The sequence below is a fragment of the Dermacentor variabilis genome, chromosome 3, assembly GCF_050947875.1.
Source record: "Dermacentor variabilis isolate Ectoservices chromosome 3, ASM5094787v1, whole genome shotgun sequence".
Lineage (NCBI taxonomy): Eukaryota > Metazoa > Arthropoda > Arachnida > Ixodida > Ixodidae > Dermacentor > Dermacentor variabilis.
This window is the reverse complement of record NC_134570.1, coordinates 18,389,974-18,414,060: the sequence shown is the minus strand read 5'-3', so window position 1 is coordinate 18,414,060 and position 24,087 is coordinate 18,389,974. Positions and strand designations below refer to the sequence as shown.

Sequence of the window (24,087 nt, the reverse complement as noted above, 5' to 3'; positions counted from 1 at the left end):
CAGCCTAGACGAGGCGATGCGCAATGAAGCAGGAGTGAGCAGCGACGAAATAATCACGATCTGCCCCAACCACACGCAAAAAATCCTTGTAATAAGCACACCGGATGAGACGACGGCGACGAAAGTCGCCAAAATCAAGGTATTAACAATCAACGGGAGGAAGCACACGACCAACGTGTACGTCTCGGCACCAGAAGAGATGGCCAAGGGGATGCAACATTCCCCTGAATTACACACAAGACCAGCGCGTGCACGCACTAGTGAACTTGAACCCTTCTTTGGCGTACGCCAAGAGGCTGGGCAGCACGACCACCGTGGTACTACTGTACGAGGGCAACAGGGTCCCTGCGTGGGCGCACTTTAACAGCATCATGATGAGAGTATCCCTTTATCGGAAACAAATAGACTTTTGCAAAGAGTGCGGCAGGCTCGGGCATAGCCCCGATGTGTGCCCCAGACCGGACGACAAGCTGTGCCTGGCGTGCGGTAGCAAAAACCCGGCCAAAGACCACGAATGCACACCTAAATGCAAGCTCTGCGGAGATGCTCACCCCACGGCGGACCGGACTTGCAGGGGTAAATACAAGACGCCGTACATGGTCAAACTAAGAAGATGGACAGCGAGAAGAAACGAGGAAGAGCTCTTGCGGGTAGCTGGCTCACAAGACCCCGACGACGGGGAAAGCAACCACACACAGCCATCTCCCGCACCCAGATCCAAGTCCAGGTCCAGATCCATGTCCAGGCCGGGAGCGCGGGGACGACGGATCTCGAGGTCCAGGGACAGATCCAGGTCCAGACCGGGAGCGCGGGGACGACCGACCTCGAGGTCCAGGAACAGGGACAGTACCGGGAGTGAGTCCATATCCGCATCGAGGGGGAGGAAGCCCTAAACGAAGGGGAAGAAGCAAGAACAGACGACACCAGCAAAGGTGAGCTGGTCAGACATAGTGGCCAATCGCGAATCGAGAAGGTCCGGCAATACCAGTAACGATAGGGGTAAGTACGAACACATAAAGGAACGCATGAAGGAATATCGAACGGAAAACCAGCTACTCAGACAGGAGCTAGAAAAGGCAAAAAAAGACCAGCGAATCAGCCAAAAAGATTGGCGAACTACAGAAAACACTTAATGAAATACGTACCAAAATGCAGACACAATCGTCGCCCCCGTCAGCCGCCTTCGCCTCCATCTACACCCCATCCATCCATGGCGGAGAATTAAAGCGGATATGTTAGCAGATGTAGCACACCCACTGGGCACCAAGCGTAAAATCCCGGAGACCAAGACCAACGAACAGGTCTCTTCGGTACAGGAGGTCAAGAGACCCCGACCTAGCGCGCACGCACGCACGCACGCACGCACGCACACACACAAAAAAAAATCTGACGTCCTTGAGGACATGCTCAACAAGCTCTCGGACAAAATGGAGAAAATGTTCGAGATGCTGGCGGCGCGCATTAATGACAGCGAGGCAGAGAGGAAGGCGCAGGCCCTAAAGTACGACAGGCGGCTCGCAGAGCTGGAGAAGAAGGTCTCGTAAAGATGGCGGGCACCAATAAGGGAAGACTCGTCATCTGGCTGTGGAACTGCCGCAGCTTCTCATACAAAAAATCAACGATGACACAACACATTAAAATGACCGCAAAAAGAAAAAGGCCCGACGTAATCATTCTCCAGGAAACATTCAACCACGCCAAAATTGCCGGGTACGCCACCCACAAACAACGCACAAAAGGGACGGGGGGGACATAGTCGTGACCACATTAGTCAAAAAAGGACTGGTCGCGATCCCGCGAATTATGAGAAAAATTACGCACATTATCCACATCCTCATAGAAGTCGTACCACGCAGCAAGAAGGAGAGCAGCACTTTCGTCCTAAACTCTACAGCAGTCCGTCCAAAAAGGGCCTAACACACAATTTCGAAGATTTAATTAACGAAACGAGGACCATCGCGGGCGACAACAGGCTTGTCATCGGAGGTGACTTCAACGCTCCACACACGCAGAGGGGATATGGACACTCGTCCAAGAAGGGAAAAGATCTGGCCGACCTCATAGAAAAGGCCGGCCTAACCCTTCTCAATGAGCCGGCCTCACTACCAGAGTTGGTGCGGCCCCCCATAGGGACACCACACCAGACCTAACGCTATGTAGGAGAGCCGGGAGAATCGCCTGAGAGAACACCTTCGAGGACCTGGGGAGCGATCACAGGATAACCAGTATAGCCCTATAGGAGAGCCCCGCCTCACGAAGGGAATAAAACATAAGTTCCGACTAATAGACTGGGACAAATTCCGCAAAATCAGAGACGAAAAAGAACAGGGACCCATAAGAAACATAGAAGAATGGAACGGGGAGCTGCTACGAGACGTAGAAAAGGCCACGACCGAGATAGAGTGGGACGACTGGGGGACTCGACGCGAACACGAAGACGACGACAACGGTGGTGGTCACTCTCCGCGGATGGACAGTAGGCTCGCGCACCTCGTACAAGCCAAACAATCCATCCAGAAACGTCTGCAAGGGCAAAAACACAATAGAAATCGAAGGCGCAACATCGCGGAACTAAACAAGAACATCGAAGCACACTGCATCCAGTTACGCAATCAGGATTGGGACGAGGTATGCGACGCCATGGACGGCAACATCAACACGGGCAAGACGTGGAAGATCCTCAAGCACCTGCTCGACCCGTCGGGAACGAAGACAGCAGCGAAAGCGAAAATAACCAAGCTCAGACACAAGTACAAAGGAAACATCCGTGAAATGTGTGATGAAATCGTCAAGCTGTACCTTGACAGACCTCCAGCCGTTGAACACCGGAACTATACTCGGGCTCTCCCAACGAGGACCTCGACAGAGATTTCGCCCAGCAAGAAATCAAGGCGGTCCTGCAGACCATCAAGACGAAGTTGGCTCCGGGCCCTGACAAAGTGACCAACAAGATGCTCCGGAACCTGGACGACCAGGCAACGAGCCGCTTGACAGACTACATCAACGAGTGCTGGCAGAGCGGCGGAATAGCCGACTAATGGAAGAGGTCCGACGTGATCCTCATCCCCAAGCCGGGTAAATTCTTAGAAATACTGAACATGCGGCCGATCTCTCTCACTTCCTGCGTTGGTGAAATGATGGAGCACGCTTGCCTGAGTAGAGTTAACGGCTACCTGGAGTCAAACGACCTGTACCACTACAACACGATTGGCTTCAGAAGAGGGCTCTCTACCCAAGACGCCATGATACAACTCAATGAGCAAGTCATAGACACCACGGGGCGGGGCTTGAGGGTGATACTTGAACTTGGTCTAAAGAAGGCCTTCGAGAGGGTCAAGCACACGACCATCCTCGACAGAATTGCGCAACTCGGCCTGGGCGAACGAACGTATAATTATATCCGAAATATTCTTACGGGAAGAACAGCCAGAATCAGACTGGACGAGGAGGAGAGTAACCAGGTGGAAAGGGTAGCGCTGGCACACCGCAAAGGTCCGTCGCGTCACCGATGCTCTTCAACGTCGTCATGATCGGACTATTGGAAAAACTGAAGCGAATAGAAGGCATTATTCACACCGTTTACGCAGACGACATTACGATTTGGACCACGAAGGACGCAAGCGAGGGTGATATGGAGAACAGACTTCAAGGGGCGGTGGAGGCAATCGACAATCATCTGGAGGGCACCGGACTAGAATGCTCGCCGGGGAAATCGGAACTGCTGCTCTACTGCCCCAGGAGGCTCGGCAAACCGTCCAGAGACGTAGCGGAACTACACAAAAGGGGAATCAGATTAACCACGAAAAAAGGCACGGAAATACCCATGGTCCGAAAGATTAGAGTCCTGGGTCTCTGGATCGAAGCCAAGGGAACAAACACGGAAACTATAACACACCTGGAAAAGAAAGTCACGGCGACCATTCGGCTAATACAGAGAGTCTCCAACAACAGGAGGGGCTTAAAGACACAGGATTAAAGAAAGAAACGTCGTACGCCTCGTTCAGGCCTTCGCGATCAGCTACGTCGCGCATGTGGCGGCGTTCATCCCCTGGAGCAAGGCTGAGAAAGACAAGATCGACGCGCTCATTAGCAAAGCGTACAGAACAGCACTGAGCCTCCCCCAATACACAAGAAACGAAAAGTTACTACAACTCGGGGTACATAGCACGCTGGAGGAAATCGCGGAAGCACAAAGGATAGCGCAACTCGAAAGACTCTCCGGAACCAAGGCGGGCAGAGAAATCATGGAAAAGATCGGCATAAACTACCACGGAATGAACGGCCCCAAGACGCAGATTCACCCAGACGTCCGAGCCCGAGTCCGAGCGAAAACTAACCCACCGCGCGGCACGGACAGTGACGGTCCAACACCCCGCAACCCCCGGGGAAGGGGGAAGGAGTGCGGCGGAGGCGAGGGTGAAGACGGAGGAGGCGACGACGACGAAGAAGCGATAAAAACGACGGGGACAGACTGGTCACGTACCACGACATACTGACACACTACGCGAAACAAAGAGAATCATACCCACGACCCGACAAACAACTCAACAGGTTTCAAGAAACAGATTGAAGGAGGTTGCAAACCGGAACGTTCCAAAACCCAGTACACTTAAACAGAATGAAAGGTGCACGTTAAAGAACCCCAGGCGGTCGAAATTTCCGGAGTCCTCCACTACGGCGTGCCTCATAATCAGAAAGTGGTTTTGGCACGTAAAACCCCAAATATTATTATTATTATTATTACTTAAACAGAATGAATTCAACACAATACCCAGACGCGAGCTGCAAGCTCTGCAAACACGAACACGCAGACATGGCACACATCTTATGGAAGTGCACACAGATCAGATCAGTATATGTAGAGGACAAGATAGAACCGGACCTTCTCGAGGAGCGATGGCTAAGCGCTCTGACTAGCTCGGAGCTACAGGACCAATTATGGGCTATCCAGCGGGCCCGGGCAGCGGTAGAAAGGCTATGCCTCACCGCACATAATGCCCGAGTGGCCTGAGCCCGGGCTGGCAACCTCGCAGGTCCTTTTCCCAATAAAGTTTTTTTTCCGTCCGTCCGTCCGATTAGGGTGGTAGTGAAGTTCGAAATTATGCGCCACAGGGACAGCTGGGTATGAGGGCTACTGAGTGTGTGCACTGAATGTGTGCTCTGTGGTATGTGCCACAGCGGATTTTACTCTGCTTCCAGTCTTATATGTTGCCATTAGAAACAGTCTTATTTATATATGTAAACAATACAACATGTAATCTCCACACGACAGTTACATTGTTCATACATCTGTTCGCTACAAATTAAGAATGCTTCGTACTACATAGACGCGAGTCGGACAATTTTTTTAGTTTCTCAACCATTCCTGAAAGGAGCCACGCCGTCGGAGCAGCTGTCACGTGTCTTGCAAGTCTAGATCTTACTCCAGCCAACAACATGACTGTCTTCTCGCTATTTATTTATTTATTTATTTATTTATTTATTTATTTATTTGTACAGTGCTGCCCAAGCAGGAGAGGGTTACATGAGACGGGTTCGCAACAATTTTTCAACATATTCTTGCTAATGTGTGAGCCACATTGAAACCGTTGATCCAGCATCCAGCATTTTAATTACATTAGCGCGCAAGCAAAGAAAAGTATTCTTCGAATCGGCCCGTGCCTGGTGCCATTGTCCTACGAAACAAGATCTTTGCAGAGCTTGTTACCATTTAAAAATTTGCGATGAATTGCCTATGGAAACATTTTTGAGCGTGCCGTCTAGGCTCATACATCATCGTCACCCAATTTTACTTCACTGTACGAGGATGGCAACTTGCACTTGGCGTCGAGTTGCTGATTAGGAAGCTGCTGGTTCGGCTGTAGACCGCACTTGGATGGCGGAGGAATGCAAGAACGCTAATGAACCGCGCTTTAGGCGCACCTAAAGGAACCAGGTTGTCGCTATTGGAACAGAGCATGTATACTTCGACGTCTCTCGTGGTCCGTGTGTCGCCTTGGGATTTCATAATTATATAATTTCAGTTCCGGAATGATAATGCCATCAACTAAGCGAAAGTGAGCTCGGTTCTTCTGGCGAGTGAAAATAGCTGCAATTGCAAAAAAGAAAAGAATTCTGGGGTTCTACGTGGCAAACCACGAGCTGTTTATAGCACGCGCCGTAGTGGGGCACTACTCGAAACCGCGACCTCGAGCTCAACAGAGAAACCCCATATCCCACTAAGCACCGCGGTGAGTCTTGATGGATCACGCACGTGGATAATATATGAAGCACATGAGGTACCCTGGCCGTTAGGCCAATTTGTACTTCGCTCGCCAAGTTAACACTACATATCTCATTGGCACGTTGACAAATGTTTTTCTCGAATGTTTCGCGAATCAGTACACTGTCACAGAAAGGAAAAGAATAAAGAAAACAACCACACAGGACGAGCAGTGTGCGGTCCTCGTCTTGGCCTGTACCATTGCCACGCTTGGAGGAGGACGGTGAGAGAGCGCTTGCTGATTGGGCAGAGCCTCCACGGCTCACTTCATTCTCAGAAAATTGGAGGACGCCTAACCTTCGCCTTCAAGAGTGGAACATGATATCATTCAAAGATCCCCGACTGCTTATCACGCTTCTCGGCAACTGCAGCTTATGTAACCGTACTGCTTACCGGGAAACGCTGTCGGCGAACGCTATGCACGAAGGCGAGCTTTCTGGTAAGCAAGAGGCCTCTTTAGCGTGGGCCGATCCCGGTGGTAGCGCACAGCCGCGCCAAATCTCAAACGAGAGCTTGGTGAGTTTCCGCGTAACAGAATTATGTTTGCTCGTATATTCAAATTACAATCCAACGCTGTCATGTCTGCATAGGTTGTGTGTAAGTCGTACTTTACAAATTTTCTGACACATTTAAATTTGAGAAATTCAGTTGGTTCAGTAACGCCTATGTGCTATGCGGAGGGCCTACGTGGTTCGGGATGACTTTTTTTTTTTTTGTCACGGACAACGCCGCAGACGTGGTCGCCGACATCAGACATTTTATTTTCTGCGTTTGCATGAATTGACGTGTGCATTTCGCGACATAGACTGTAAACAGTGCACAATGAGGGACAAACATTGCCTGACATTAAAGTAGTGACTTGTGCTGTACGTAAACATAAACAATGCACGAGACTGCACGTTGAATAGGATACCAATAAAGGCAATTGAACGCATAGCATATAATTTTATAGGATTTAATTAGCCGCATTTAGCTATAGAACCAGTTGTTCTCGTTGTCGTGTTTTTGAAAGCAGCTTTACAATGGCACATTTTTTTTTTTGCGACATTATTGCTGTGATATTGTGTATAGGGCACTTTTTTGCGCGTCCCTCTTCACTCCTCCATACGAAATATTCTCAGTACGGCGACGAACGGGGCCGGATGGCTTTGGTGCATGCTCCAGAATATTCACCAAATTGAGGGAACACCACGGTTTGGTACAGGTTTACAGATTCTCATCGATGTGCTTATCGATGTAAAAAGTCGAAGGTTTGAAAATTATATGCGCAACGCTCGGGCGGCTCACCTCCAGTAATTGTGGTCGTATCCAAACTCGATTGAGATTCGTGCCTTCTTGCGGGGCTGGAGAGAGGAAGGAAGCAGTGACAGCGCGTACTCGTCCACGTTAGACGCAGGGTAACTCGCCACACGTCGGCCAGCGGCGGTTTAGCCGGCGAAACGCAACGCCTTCACGCCGCAGAGCAAATGGTCCCTGCGCTATGTTCGCACTATAGCCACACAGCGGTGAAGCAATGGGAAGGGCGAGGCATTTCGAGCCCGCTCGCTTCGCTGGCAATGTGCTAACATTTTGACGGGAATATATTTTATTCTGCGGTATTACGCGCAGAAATAACACGACCCGATTATGAGGCACGCCGTGGTGGCAGGCTCCGGATTAATTCTGACCGTTCGAGGGTCGCTCAACAAGCTCCCAACGCGCGGTGCGAGAGCGCTTTTCTAAATTCCGCTTCGATCCAAATGCGGTCGCCGCGGCTGGGATCGAACCCGCGACCTCGTGCTCAGCAGACGGAAATATTGGGCCACGGCTGGCCACCACTGACCATCGGTGCTGGACGCACTGAGCCGCTAGCGTCGGCGCTTCGAAAACTTTCCATATCAGCGGTCACGAACAGGGCTGCGTAAGCCGAACGATCTCTCTCCAAAATGCTGAACATTCTTTCGACCGTGAATACAGACACTGATAACTGCAAATAACGCCAAGTGCTCCCGCTATCTATGTACAATAATCTATTTCGGTTGCATCTATTCGCGAATTGTTGGAATAAAATTCAAAGGCGTATAAACTGCAATAATCGGCAAACACTGTTCATTATCGTTTTTTTTTGTCATTTTTACACTTTCGAAAAAATCGTAAACATATTCCATCCTTGCACGGATAAATTAGTGGAAAATAATGTATATGACTTTCTCAGGTCAATTTATCGCAATTTAATCCGGTATTAAAATCTCGCAATTATTGGTAGTCGCTAAATTTCACGAGGTAGCCTATCCGCTCTAGATGCGCACTACTGAAAAAAGCTGGTATTGTTAATTCTATTTGTGCTCAAATTTCGGCTAACCAATAGCTAAAATTGCGAAAAGTAGGTCTTCGCGAAGCCAAAGTCGTTTGCAGCACTTTCCGCCTGTCGAGAAGCTGTTTCGACAACGATATTGTAACGCATGCATGGCCGAGCACGTGTCACAGAGATTCACGCAAGTGCAGGAAAGCCTAGATACCCTGACGGTCTGATCCCGGTGCAATGCTCTATGGAGCATGTTTTTTGTGAAATTCGCTACGGTATCTTGCCTGTCCGCAGTGGCCAGGCTATGGATTGTGCTACGTGAACTTGGGCGATTCCGCTAAGCCAACTTCGCCGCGTCTTTGTTCTGATCACCGGGGAAGTTGGCCGAGCACCGACGCGTGGTAGTCGAGTGCGTTCTTGGTTGTAAGAAGACACGCCCTATGCATACTCATCCGTGTAGAAGAGGGACGCAGCTGTGGCGAATGCATCGAAACTCGGAAGCGATCTCCGAGGCTACCTTGCTTGCAAATTCACCAAGGAAACACAATAGCGCCAGGGAAGGCAGACGAGAAATGAAATACGCATATTAAACTGTACTGTCTGCAGTACAAATAAATGTGACGGTACTGTTATTAAAAGGTACCATTAAACTTTGAAACATTAAGTCTAATGTAGTATACTCCATTTCCTCCGCGCTTTCCTTGGCTTCATTGTCTGGTGTCTTCATGTAGTTGTTGCTCGGCTAAACATTAAACGGACACGAAGGAGAAACATTTAACCAGTTTTGACTGATAAAATATTCTTGAGCCACTGTACTCTCGTTTATCTCGTGCTAATAGGCTGATTATTAGAAGAGAAACTGATGGCCAAAGTTTCATTTTCGAATTTCACGCCGATACCCGAGCGCCGGTACTTCGGCGTGACGTCGCGGATTGCAAAGTACTTTTTCGCATTGCGGCCATTGTCGTTCAGTATAAGAATTTGATTTGGCTCATAAAACCCCACAATTAATTTAAATGTTTAAGAGATCCTGAAACTTTCTCATTTCAGCTCTTGGCTCCTTTAGAATATTACGTAGTTCATTTTTACAAGTAATTTAGCTAGGCCCGAGCAGACGGCGTCAAAACTGAAGATGTCAAGGCAAGCTTAATTAACCGTCTTGTCGTTTTGAATATTTTCTGGCTTACCAAGGCGTCTTTTCGCGGCAACAGTAGCTTTTTTAGTACTGTGGAAGGGTAATCTACTAACACATCTCAAATCAGTTTTCTCTTTAGTGTCCTTTTAGTGGCCCTCGGTTACTTTCATTCACGTCGCTTGTTTTGCTGGCGGTCCCTTGTATTTCAGCACTTTTTTACTGCTTTCATTTTTTATCGGCTTCTCTCTTTCTTCTACGTTTCACTTCAATCTGTTTCGAGCCGGAAATGGTGTTGTTGAGAGCTCCTTCTTATCTTTCTTCCTTTCTTAACTTTTTTTATTTAGGCTGCATTGTATTGCGGTGCCTTACGCGCCTTTCCGGGTCCTGATGGCTTCTTCGGGTGGTCGTTTCGGAGCACTCCAGAGGCCGTCATCTTGTTTGGGTGGTCGAAAAGCGCCCTCCGACTGCATTTGGTTGATTTTTTCAGATGGCTAAAGTTTGACTTGGAGGGCCCAGAAATGATACCACCGCGGACGTCGCAACGATTGCGAGATCCGGCCAGTTTCCGGTCGGTCACGTGAGCGCTTTGCAGCTTCCTTTCAGCGGTTTTTTTGCCGTTGTCGGCTCGGTCGATTAGGCGATTTTGCAATTGTGCTGTCGTGCCTTGTGATACTCGCGTCGACGATGGCGAAGCGGCAACGTTTGCATTTCATTGGCGGCATCTTCAGTTCTTCTTTTAAGTCGAGAGGCAAGCAGTGCATGGCAGCGTCTTATTATATAAAGCTGAAAACTTCCTCCGCTATACGAATGCCTTGTGATTACCACCGCAGTGAAGGAGAGGAAAAGGGGCTAACCAAGGGGCCCGATGTTTATTAATAATATCATAAGCACATTAAGCATATCATAAAAAGCAACAAACAAAGCCTTCTTCAAGACTTAGTTCCAGTAGAAAAACACAAATACCCAAGAAAGTGGATGGGTAAACGGCGCTGCAGTAGCTCAATTGGTAAGAGCATCACACGCCTAATGCAAAAACACGGGATCGTGATGCCCACCTCCGGTAACTTCTTTTCTGATCCAATTTCATTTCCATTAATTTATCGTTTCTTTAATTCGATTAGTAAGTATACATGTCACTTCCCCTATGTTGTCCTTGGTGTCTTTGTTTGTTGGCTTCTTATGATGCCACTGTAGTGGCAACTTTCGTAACCCCCCATCCTTTGTCTGGCTCTTGCTCGTCGTGATGTTACGTTGCTATGTGATGCGGCGGCGTTCACTCAGGCATCGCGGGAAGTTCCTCTCGGCCCTCGCTTTCGTCCATCTTGCTGCTCCGGGAATTGACCCGCCGTTCGAGTGGTACGTGCGTTCTGTGACTGAGATCTGGAGAGTTTTGCAGTAATACTGGGAAGACCGGATCGACCACACAAATTTACTATTTCACTGTGCTCCCGCGCTCGCGATGCATTGCCCTCGCTCTTCGCGAGCACGTTGCCTGTCGTCGGATTATTCGGGAAGTCTTTTTGTACACTCGACGATCAAACAGCCGTGTCGACTGCCTGTCTTTAGATTCGCTTTTTTTTAGTAAAGCAAATATTTTTTAGTCTATCATTCCATGGTTTCGCCTGAGTCGGTTGATCTCCTCACAGCAATAAAAAAAAAAATCTTCCCCACCGTAATAAAAACAGAAGAAAAGATGTGTTTAGAACTGAGGTTAAACAGCGCGAATAAAACAAGGATACTAGGAAACAAATACCACAGACAAGCTCTGACTGCCAAATGGAAGTTTATTTGAAATTCTCCAGCCATTTATACCTTTTTCAGCATAGGCATGCCTACGCCAGTCGCAAAAACATCTGCAAATCAGCAACATCGTAATCTTTCATCCAAAACAGCTATTTCATTTCCCGACAAGGCAAGAGAGGGAGAGCTTACACGTTTATCTAGCTCCTTCCTTTCTAATGTAATAAGCCTGTATTATTTCCCTTTTACCTTTCCCTTTCCCTGTGAATTTTGTTTTTTTCAAATATGGGAGTCCAGTGACACTTGTTACAATGTCCTGCTAAATGACTCCCATAGCCATTCTTTAGGTTACTGCTGTGCTGACGAGCTCTTTCATTGAAACACTGTCCCGTTTGGCCTATATAAGTTTTTCCACAGCTCAGCGGCCGCTATCTGATAGATAACGTTGCGCCTGCAGTCAGTGAAACGGGATTTATGATTTGTGGTGCACAGGGGCCTTTCGTGCGTTTTCACACGATTACATATCGAGGACAGCTTACACTGGGCACCTAAAAGCAAATTAATATTATGTCTATTGGAAAGTTTCTTTAGATTGTGTGACAACTTGTGCAAGTATGGGACCACGTGCGCTTGCCTCATGTCTTTGTTCTTTTCTTTTTGTGACGTTTCGGAACTTATTCTTTCCTCTTTCTGCAAGATGGCTTCGCATACTGAAGTGATCACAGAACTGGGAAAGCCTGCGTTCTGTAATCGCGCTATCTGATAAAAAAAAAAAAAAAACTTGGCCTGGCAGACTAGAGAATATAAAACATAAAGGGAAGGTGGAAAAATCATTTATATGAAATCGTTATATAGTTGTTTTCTCGACACCGTGTAGAGATATTTAGTAGAAAACCGAACCAAGAGAAATTGCACAGCTAAATATATGAAATACTTCATGCATAAAACACCACAATAAATGGTGAATATCGGAATGAAACTACCAGGCTGGGTAAAATCGACTACATTAACTTGCATGAATGACCGTATTATTGGGTGTGAAATATCACGAAAAAAGAAGAAACGACAGACAATCTGTCGCTCAAATAGCTGCACCAGACGAAATCCTCCAATACTTACGGGTCTAGAGATATTATTTCGCCTCATAGGCTCTTTGGTGGAAGACCACTCAAATGTAGCGAATGTTCTGTGAAAACGTTGAATGTAAGTCCCGACAGGTTGCATACCGCCGCCCTACCAGATATAGAAAGGCGGTGTGGAGTAAAAGAACTCGCGTGACGTTGGAGTGCCGGTACACGTTCTCGCCAGAAATGCACAATAAGGTTACATGCATCAAAAGGAACACCAATGTACTTATATGGTACGCTTGTCCATTATATACCAGCATACTGAGTCGGTGTACATTCACATAAAAGAAACCAAAGACCTGAGATTTTTATCAGTTTATTTGGGCACCAGAAGCCATACCAAATGTTTCAGTCAATGATAGAACTTTGTCAATGCTCGGTTTGCTTGAGCAGAAAAAGACAAGATCATCTGCGTACGCCAATAATTTGAGTTCGTTGCCCAAAATATTGAAACCAAGAATGTCGCTGCACTTTATAATGCTTATGCACGATGGCTCTGAATAAAGGGCAAATAGAATTGGCGATAACGGACAACCCTGTTTTACAGAGGAAAGACTGGGCGCAGGCTCGGACAGATTGCCGTGAACAGTGATACGGGTAGAACCATTAGTGCAGCACGTACGAACTCCTTTGTAAACAATGGAGCCAACGTTGGCGTATTCGAAACCTTAAAAAAAAAATGAAAAAGGCGCGGTTCACTCGATCAAATGCTTGTGCGTGTGTGGATGTGAAGCCGTGCAACGTCTTCAGTCATAGGCGTAGCTACCGGGGCGACAAGGGGGGCACTTGCCCCCCCCCCCCGCCCAATTTTGAAAGCGGGCAATTTCGGCTGCACGCTGGAAAGTCGAACAAAACTACCGATGAAGCTAAACTTTCTTTCTTAATAGGGTGACCACACAAGCAACGCTTTTCTTTACCGCACACACCCTGCTTCGACAGCGAGGATTGTCTTTCGTGCCTTCTCGGGACGCCCTGTAGCGGACGACGCGCGGGGTTGGCCATGCACACACTCGCGTTGCGCAGAACCCCGGACGCTGGGCAGTTAGCGCCCTAACAAATGCCAGCTTGCGCAACTTGCATCATGCCCAGGTTTTTGGGACCGCTGTTTTCGTATTCGAAAACACAATCACCTTCGTACATTTAACCTATAAAAGGGGGGAGGGGGAGGCCCGGAGAAAGTACTACAGTCAGCCGCGCCCAACGACTGGCGTGCCTTACGGCATGAAATCGTTGGTTTATCAAATGCTGGAACTATTTAATCTCTGTCGAGAGATAGCCTAGGTAACGTTGCAGTCTCAGTATATCAACACCATCGGCAATCTAATAAAATCTCTTACAGGTATAACTGTCCAATTTCGTCGTGCAATCACGGCTTATCGTAAATATGCTAGTGAAAATTACCTTGGTCGAGCGTGCAGTGCCATTGCAATACCAATAGATCACTGACTTGAATTTTTTCTAAAGGAATGTGCCACTTCTGGCTTTGACGATTTCTTTTTCATGCTGTTTTTAAATAACAGCTACACTATTACTTGTTTCTAGACAGGAGAAAAAAAAAAGCAGATATTTCTTATTTCGAAAAACGAGGGCCACTTTTTGGCGACGTGTACCGAAAGTTCACACTGTGTAGGTTGCTTAGGTACTCCGAAAACAATATCTGAATGGTCGCGTTATCCCAATTTTTATGCGTTATACACGGCAGTTATTTGTTTTCCCCCGCTATCCTCGGCAAGATATGCGGGGCATGGTGTTTATATTTATTCTATGTACGAAGCAATGTTCTGAGTGACGAGCGATATATGTTTATTCTGTGTAGGTTCATTGCAGCCTTTGTAGAAAGTTACTGATTGAAGCGTTCCAGTGTGTCATACTGCCGCTTATCTGAATGTTTCCCATACTCCTAAAACAACAGCACAGGAGATGGTTGATATTCCGTGAAAATATAGATAACTTTAAACGGAATGCGTTGCGAAACTTTCGCTTTCCTGCTTTAAATGGAAGTGTTGGAGATAATTACTAAATCCCCATTTTTTAATGAGCTTTCGTGCATCATACGAGATTCGTAGTTTGTTTCTCCGGTGTCCACGGTGAGCTAAACAAGCCATGTTCCATGATTTTTGGCTTCTAGCGCGAAGTGAAACACGGACACAGAAAGGAGCAGACAGGACGAGCGCTAACTCTCAACTGAATTTTTATTAAAACGAAGAACATATATATATGTGATAGCAAAAACCGTAGCATAAGAACATGACAAGGTAAAAAGCATCAGTTAAACATATCAGGGGGTATGGAAGTCAAAGAACAAAAAAATATTACTTCAGATTAGTACACGTATTGCGAAGGTACTGAAATTCGCAATCTAACAGAGACAACGAAGCATGACTGACGGAAGTGTCTCCTAATCTTTTTATGTGAAATGCCTCGGTAATTTCCCGCGTGGTTTGGCATCTGTGTCTAGAAAGAATTTTTGTGTCTTCAAAGAAAGGTTTGCAACCACAATCGAAACAATGTGCCGCTAAATGTGATGCATTAGGGCTGTATAGTGAATGTTTGTGTTCTTTTAGTCTTTTGTTCTTTTAGTGCACCTGCCGCTCTGTCCAATGTAAGCTTTCCCGCACTCGAGTGGAATATGATAAACTATACCCGTCTTGCAAGGCACTAAAGGGGACACATGTTTAACTCCGCAATCATCTTTTCTTTTTTTTACCTTCCTGTTCAAGTCTCCTATTTATCATAGGGCACATGTTAGGCAACTTGCGTGGGGCCGAGAAAACGGTACTGACGTCATACCTATTGGCCACATTCCTTAAACCATAGGATAATCTATGTATGTAGGGTACTACAGCAAACTTTCTTTCTTTTTACCGGGGCTTTTTACCCATTTTAAATGTTTTTCGCAGGTTAGTGATAATAAATGCACGGGATAGCTAGCCTTTCCAAGACTTTCTATCTGTTGTGAAAAACTTTGTTGCATATTGTGCGGACATGACTTAGTAATGGCAGACCTAAGAGTTGAATGAGCTATCCCCTGTTTAACAAGTTTAGAATGACAATAAGAAAATTCTAGCAGTGGCTTCTTGGCCCTAGGCGAATAATGCCAACAGACATGCTCATCCTGGAACGTTAAGCACAGATCTAAAAACTGTAATTTGTTGCCCTGGATAATCTCTAGCGTGAAACCTAGGCCCCGACCACATTCCCTAAAAACTTTTAAAATATCCGTAGCTTTCTTGGCGTAGTTATCGCGAGAACAGAACACCAGGTAGTCGTCTACGTATCTAAACGCATGCACCGCCAATTCCTTAAGATTGTTTTGTAGTTTTCTATTAACGTGACTTAGATAAATGTCACTCAAAACTGGCGCAACTTTTGAACCAATACAAACTCCCGATTTTTGTACATACATAGAACTACCACATTTTACAACGGTATTCCCTATGTAAAACAACAAAAGTTCTAAATAAGATTCCACGGGCATCCCACAGTCCTGAGTAAACCGGAACTCATGATTGTTGAGCGTCAGTGCTTCTTTAACACTACACAGTAGTTCCGATTGTGGAAGCGAATAAAAAGGTCTTTAACATCAACACTGATCGCTGAGCATTTACCTGGATTATTTTCTGTTAGGAAGGCTACAATTTCTTCCGAATGTCTTATCAGGAAGGGGTCATTAAGACGAAGAAACAAGAAAAGCAGAAAAAAGAAACAAAGTTTGCTGTAGTACCCTACATACATAGATTATCCCATGGTTTAAAGAATGTGGCCAATAGGTATGACGTCAGTACCGTTTTCTCGGCCCCACGCAAGTTGTCTAACATGTGCCCTATGATAAATAGGAGACTTGAACAGAAAGGTAAAAAAAAAAGAAAAGATGATTGCTGAGTTAAACATGTGTCCCCTTTAGTGCCTTGCAAGACGGGTATAGTTTATCATATTCCACTCGAGTGCGGGAAAGCTTACATTGGACAGCGCGGCAGGTGCATTAACATTAGACTAAAAGAACACAAACATTCACTAAACAACCCTAATGCATCACATTTAGCGGCACATTGTTTCGATTGTGGTTGCAAACCTTTCTTTGAAGACACAAAAATTCTTTCTAGACACAGATGCCAAACCACGCTGGAAATTATCGAGGCATTTCACATAAAAAGATTTGGAGACACTTGCGTCAGTCATGCTTCGTTGTCTCTGTTAGATTGCGAATTTCAGTACCTTCGCAATACGTGTACTATTCTGAAGTAATATTTTTTTTTTGTTCTTTGACTTCCATACCCCCTGATATGTTCAACTGATGCTTTTTATCTTGTCATGTTCTTATGCTACAGTTTTTGCAATCACATATATATATGTTCTTCGTTTTAATAAAAATTCAGTTGAGAGTTAGCGCTCGTCCTGTCTGCTCCTTTCTGTGTCCGTGTTTCACTTCGCGCTAGAAGCCAAAATCATGTTACCGTACCAACTCGCCCAACTGTCTATCCTTTTGCAAGCCATGTTCATTATATGTGGGTGGAAAATTAGGGGCATGGCGTGGCCAATGTGCAGGCAGTGTTCCAAATGGGGGGGTTAAATGCGCATTTCCAGTGTAACACACATGCAAGTGGTTCATAGTGTTATTAGTCTGTTTTACGAGCGGTGTAAAACGGCCGCGCTAACAAAATTACAATTAAGTACAATTGAGGTAAAATTTTGCGAACATAAGGGGACCAACACGCCAAGTTTATGTGCGATAGCAAATACGTGTTGCTCAAATACAGCGTTAAAAAAAAATCGTCATGAAGTATTCAAAAGTATCACGCTGCTGCTGTTAGCTAGGTTTCCCAATATCCCAAGGTAACTCTGCGTTTCATATATTTTATACTTTGAAGGAATGGACAGCATTTTAAGTGTTAACGTATCTGGCTTATTTAGAAGTATTAAGAATAATCATTGAACCCCTTTTTTTTTTACTTTTTCATGCGTGATATATGTTAGTTTCGCCTGGTACCCTCACTAAAATAAAAGAGAGATTCGTTTTGTTTGGTGACTGTAGGGACAAGTTAATGGGTGAAGTGTAGGTGAAGTTCAGAATACATGGGCTTTCGCAATAAATTACGTATGCAAGCACTCCAGAGTGTTATGAGCGTGCCTTACGCGCGGGAGAGAACTGATCCCGCTGCCCTGGCAGAAATAGTAAAGCCACCAAGACCAAATTTAGCAAAAAAATGCTGGTACGCTATGGAAACTCTTTGAGCGAAGTATGGCTCGATCAAACAGAGCCTTTGTAAAAAAAAATCTTATTCAAATGTTAGAACGTGTGATACGGCTGCTATCAGCTATGCTTCCCAGTGTCCAAACATAGCTATATTTTACAACAGGTTTATATTTTGTGGAAAGCGGACAGGCGGCATGGTAACTGAAATGTGCGACAAAATTTTTACCTTCCTGGTCCAGTTGGAAGCGTTGCAAATAATTTCTGATAAAACATTACTAACAGAAAAAAAAAAGAAATCTCTTTCCCTGTTTTCAGGCGTCATAACATGTTCCGACTGGGTTTCATCGTTGTCCTCGGTGAACTAAACAAGACATTTTGTTTATAATTGGAGAAAATCAAGGGCGCGTTATAGGCAATATGTAGGTAAACTTCAAAGGCAGGGGACTAATTATGGCATTTGCAATAAATTACGCATGCAAGCGATCCGGAGTTTTATGAATGTGTTTTGCGAATAAAAAATTTATCCCGCTGCCCTGGAAGAACTGTGAACTCAAACCATATCAAATTTAGCTGAAATTGACGTGGGCGGAGGGGAAGGGGGCGGGCCGGAAGGTAGGACGTTATGGTGAATGTTGTGGCGAAGTAACACATGTGCTGATGAATTACTGGCTTTTTAAATATTCCCAGCAACAAGCGCTTCAAAGCATTACTTGTGGGCAAGGTTTCAAGCGGAACAGTCACATAAATATTTATACGATCAACTTTTTAGAGTATGCGATATAGTCAATAGAAACTTAGGCTTTTATTGCAACTGTTCGAAAGAAACAGCTTTAAGTTAATAATTTATATTGGTTGTACTTCGTTGCGTATAACCTTGACAATACTATTACGTAAACTAGCGATACATTTATGCTGCAGATTTAAATATGAAGTACAATTCTTTCTTTAATTGCTAAAATTGTTTGTAGCAAATGCACATTTTTCACGTACGCTGTACTTCTGATACTGGTCAGGACCCGCTACCACTGTGCGGCACTCAATGCCTTTTGTCCCTGTATCATCTTGAGATTTTACATAGTTGCGAGAAATAAATGCAAATTGAAATAATTTTTCGGGTCCCTATGGTTCACCACGTGTGATTGATAAATATGTCTGTGTCTGTTAAAAAGATATAAGTATAACTGACAGACGCAATTCCAGGCTCTTTAACATAATATATATATATATATATATATATATATATATATATATATATATATATATATATATATATATATATATATATACACACACACACACACACACACACACAACCACAACCTTCGCGAAATGCGAAGGTTGTGGGTTCGGTTCGCACCTGCGGCAAGTTGTTTTTTCATCCACTTTAATTTCCATTAACTTATCGCTTCTACATTTCATTTATTAGGCACAAGTACTTTCCCCTATGTTCTCCTTGGTGTCAGTGTTTGTTGGCTTCTCATGATATGACTAATAAAAATCGGGCCCCTCGGTTAACCCCCTTTCTTCTCGTTTATTACATAACGAGGGTCTCGAATCCGGCAACATTGATGCCTTCAGGTAGCATATGTGGGTTTATTGACCAGTTGACTTCACCCAAAAAGATCACGTTCTCGTCACGCTTGCGGCAACAGGGACGTTCCACGTCCGCCGCCAAGGTCTGTGAGTGGTGGCGCTGGCTAACACTCCCAGGGTTCTACTAGTACACATAAATACCCAAGAAAGTGGATGGGAAAACAGCGCCGCGGTAGCTCAATTGGTAGAGCATCGCACGCGAAATGCGAAGGTTGTGGGTTAGGTTCCCACCTGCGGAAAGTTGTTTTTTCATCCACTTTAATTTTTATTAACTTATCGTTTCTACATTCCATTTATTAAGCACAAGTACAAGCTGTCCGGACTATGTGTAAGTTGGTTTGTATGGAACGGCCTTTTAATGCGCACGTTTGGTGAGGTCCAATGAGCAGTATTATTGCTACTGAAGCCGATTAGATAAGACTTTTGCATAAATGTTGTAATAATATTTGGGGTTTTACGTGCCAAAACCACTTTCTGATTATGAGGCACGCCGTAGTGGAGGACTCCGGAAATTTCGACCACCTGGGGTTCTTTAACGTGCACCTAAATCTAAGCACACGGGTGTTTTCGCATTTCGCCCCCATCGAAATGCGGCCGCCGTGGCCGGGATTCGATCCCGCGACCTCGTGCTCAGCAGCCCAACACCATAGCCACTGAGCAACCACGGCGGGTATAAATGTTGTAGTCTGCATTCGTCAGTATAATGGATCTATGGCACACCGTAACTTTTCTTTGTCAGCACTATTAGGATTAATAACATTACAAAAAGTCATATTATTATGCCATAATCGCACGCGTACTTCTGTCATGCCAACGCCAGTTAGCTTATTCAGATAGTCGCCTCTTAAATATAGCATCTCTAAAGAGTGGCTTCACCACTACGCGAGAGCTGTTAGGGAGAAGACTGCTCTACCGTATCATGTGGTTTTTCACATTATTACAACCTTTATAGTCAGCATTTATTTTACCTGAGAACAATGCTGTGGAAGACAAGTTGCAGCGAGTAGTTTAGACATATATAGACACAGTGCTTTGAAAGAGGGTAACACAAACAAAACGGTGCACAAACCAACGACTAGTAACGCGATGAGCATTTTTAGCCTATTCCACTTTGGCGTGCTATTGCATAGCCGCTACCGCATTTGCTCGAGAAACACAGAAGGAAATTGAATATCCAACGGTTGGTTTCCAGCATGGTTCCCTCAGCACATCAGCCCGACGCTCCGGCCATTAGACCACGGACGTCACGTGTAAAACCGCATAGCACCCTTGCCAACTTCAATCACGCAAGTCGGCGCTTTGAGACGCTTTTTGCGCGAGTCGTGCCACAAGGCAAGAATTTACTGATAAAACCGTAGAACACGCACTCTTCTAGCTGATAGTGAGAACTGGTCTTACGTGTGAAAAAGAAGCTTTTGCGATCGTGTCGTACTTCATTGAAAGACAGATATGTTCAACCCCAATTATACAGTGCCAGCGGAACCGAACTGACCGAGGTTGGAATGCCGCGTTTAGTGAAGCTTTCTTTTCGGTATCCTAATGTGCGCCAGGTCACCCAATACAAAAAAAGAAGAAAAAAAAAACACAGCTGCACATTCCATCGCTATGACATCAATCACGGTTCTGTAGAAAACCGGTTACAGAGTCTCCCTTGCAGTTAGGACATGCCAAGTAAAGGGCATTATTAGCTGCCGAGCTTGAAGAACGGACCCGAAGCAATAGGAACTTTAGAATGACCTCTACAGCTTATAAGTCAAGATGTTTTCGGCAATACGGTGTGTCGTCAGATTGCTTGAATGCTAATTGCATCAACGTCAGTCGTCATTATGAGATGGGTTATGTCGGATTTTTTATAATCACATTGATGAGAATGAATATACGGGCAACAGCTGCGTAAAGCTAAGAAACAGTGGAAGAAAAAAGAAGCTAACCCAGTAAAACAGTGGCACTGTTAGTGGACCTGTATGCTACGTATCCCTTGTCTTGAAACTGAACAGGCAGCTTCAGTTTGCTCATCTTGTGCGTGTGATCATCTTACAAAGCTCCGAGTCACGGTAGAACTATGCAGCCCTTTGCCTGCTAAAATCAACTAGCCCCTACGCAACATTTATTTTCCTAAAAGAACCATGACAATGGTAAGTGCAGTTACGAATGAATAAACAAAGGTACATCTTCCATGACTGAACGTAGGCCATCATAATGTTGAAGCTAGGTTAAGGTAGGGCAAAATGAGACACGGGACAATTACAACGGGTCATATCGAGCTTACGGCTTTCAATCTTCAAACTTCGCAATGTCAGTGGCGTCTTATTTCGCCGATAGATGACACTATTTGCCAACTTTCCCTGACTAGAAAATTTTTCTTTCCCTTCTCTCATCGCAGAGTACCTGGCTAGAGGATTGTACCTCAGAACGACCTCTCTGTATTTCGTATTAAACTTCTCTCCCTCTGTATACAATATGTAGATAGAAGTTTTATTGAAGAAAGAAAAAAATAAATAGATAAGCAAAAGAAAGCTAGACTGCGATATACGAGTAAAACCTGATAAAATCATGCAGGCTAGGTGACTGTTTCTTGCCGCCTCATCTCAAAGAGAATGCCAATAAATTTCCAGGGCGAGCATTGTTGGTTTTCGCACTTTCTCTTCGCTTTAGGGGCTCTTGGAGCCCAGGAACGCACAGGAGGCGTCACAACTTTGGTTCAGAAATCAGGTACGCAGTCCTACATTCTTTTTTCTCCTTCCTGCTCCTCTCACTCGTTACAAAACCAATAAAGATGGCGTGCACTAGGCGCCAGATGCATGTAAAATTTTAATTTGTTCACAGCAGGCAACATAAAACGGGACAGAACATAGTAGTACAGTCAAAACTAATCGTTAATTGACGAGATTTCTGCTTCTGCTTTATAATTCACGCTGACCTCATGCAGTTATCTTTCAAGTAGTCAAAGCGACTGAAATTCAACGATATGCGTTGGAATGTTTTGCGCAAAAGAGTTTCTTGAAACGAGCACACGATAAACGGAGGCCAGAAGGCCTATAGGCCTATTTTGTCTGATTGGAAGAAGATAACTGTACCGGCAGGGCATTGGATCGAATTACTGTTGCACAAACGCGTCGTATTGCCATATTGATTAGTTCAGGATAATTGATACATCTCGGAATGGCTGTGTGCTGCCATATAAATATATGCTGTTCCTTCCCAAACTGAAAATTCCAGTGCTTAAGAATTATTCCCATCTGAGCGGCTATTCTCATTGTGTTGGTGATGTTCGCATAAATGCTTCTTTTTTATATGCAGGCCAGTCGACGCGCTAGGAGAGCCGTGGGACGCCGTTTCCTGCAGCGAAGCTGTCGAGTGAATTATCCGAAGCTATCGGCCCAGCGTCTCGTCGTTGTAGAGCGAGGCAGCGCGGGGCAGAGCGGGGCACACAACGGGTCGAACGCGCGTTATGATCGATCCCTGAAAACGATCGACTCCCAGTGCGGCACCGCTGCTCCGACGTGACTGCTGAACTCTGATGGGATGGGAATGCAAATACTGCCGCCTTTCCAATAAAAAAAAAAAAGTTGAGAAAAATAAACGTCCCTGTTGTGCCTACAGTGACTAATGATTTTTTATTTACTGCGCTCATTAAAGAGTTTCTCGTTTCCTGAAGCTCCGCTGCGATCATAGTTATGAGTTGATCTCTGATCTGGCAAAGTTCGTGACATAGAGTAAGACGAGCTCGCGTGGGGCGTCGAGTCAACTCCTCCCAGACGCTGCATAGGAGGTGTTGGTCGAGTCGACGTGCCATCGCCAGTCATCGTTATAGGCAACGGGGGCTTGTGTTCGCAAAACATCTCTTACGTAAGAAGGTTTGCTCATTAGCTGCTGTTTGGGCATGCGCCACTTTGGATAACGATCGGCGTCATGACGAGAAGGATATATGAAGGCCAGTCGCGAACTGTCCTTGCGCATAAGAGGAGTTTTGCGGAACGCTGGCCTTACTTATTATCCAGAACACTATGTTTTAAAGGTTGTAAACAGGCATAAAGTGCCTCAGAAAGGCTAGCCAACGTTTCGATAGGAGGACCTATCTTCGTCAAAGGCTCTTATCGAAACGTTGGGAAGCCTTTCCGAGGCAGTTTGTGTGTCCCTGTTTATAACCTTTATAGCAAAGTGTGCAACTCCATCTGTCAATCCCCTTTTTGATATTGTATTTCCCAGAACGGTGATTCCAGAACTTTCGCCGACAAGGGTTCCTTGTTTTGTGAGCTTAAACTGCGCTAGGGACGAGACACCGAAGTAAAAGAAGACAGGACGAACGGCGTTCGTCCTGTCTTCTTCCACCTTGATGTCTCGTCCCTAGCGCAGTTTAAATTGACAAAATAATGTCTTACCAACTAGCCTCCCAACGCACTTTCCTCCAAGGGTTCCTTGACCGCTTAAGATTTATTCAGGCACCCCGTCACGTACATCTTGTATATCATTTAACAAAATACCACGCTCACCTGAGATAACGAAGGGCAGAGCAGTGGTGTTTTAGCGCTGCTAAAACAATTTTATCTGGCGAGACTTCTTTGGTATTATCTACGTGGAAGGCACAGCTCACAGTCAGTGTCATGCACGGTGGAAATAAGTATCCCGATATCCTGTTAAATCAAAAGTTTATCATCCAGCTTACTCGTTTTCTATTGCAAGAGTCGGTGCCGTCAACGCGGTCGGCCACATGCGCGTTGTCGACAATGAAGTATAAACCCCATGCAAGCG

General features: G+C 45.5%; 1 protein-coding gene across 4 annotated transcripts in view; it reads left to right on the top strand.

Annotated features, from left to right (window-relative positions):
- The window catches only part of LOC142575218 (uncharacterized protein C16orf52 homolog B), a 46,737-nt gene extending 23,745 nt beyond the window's left edge, over nucleotides 1-22,992 (top strand). For 2 of the 4 annotated variants that reach the window (XR_012826613.1, XR_012826612.1), the window contains 2 exons: nucleotides 21,991-22,047; nucleotides 22,636-22,992. The gene's annotated coding sequence lies outside the window, so the exon portion shown is untranslated. The remainder of the gene's footprint in view (nucleotides 1-21,990; nucleotides 22,048-22,635) is intronic. The other 2 variants (XM_075684358.1, XM_075684357.1) reach the window with 1 other exon arrangement.
- The last annotated feature ends 1,095 nt before the right edge of the window (nucleotides 22,993-24,087 follow it).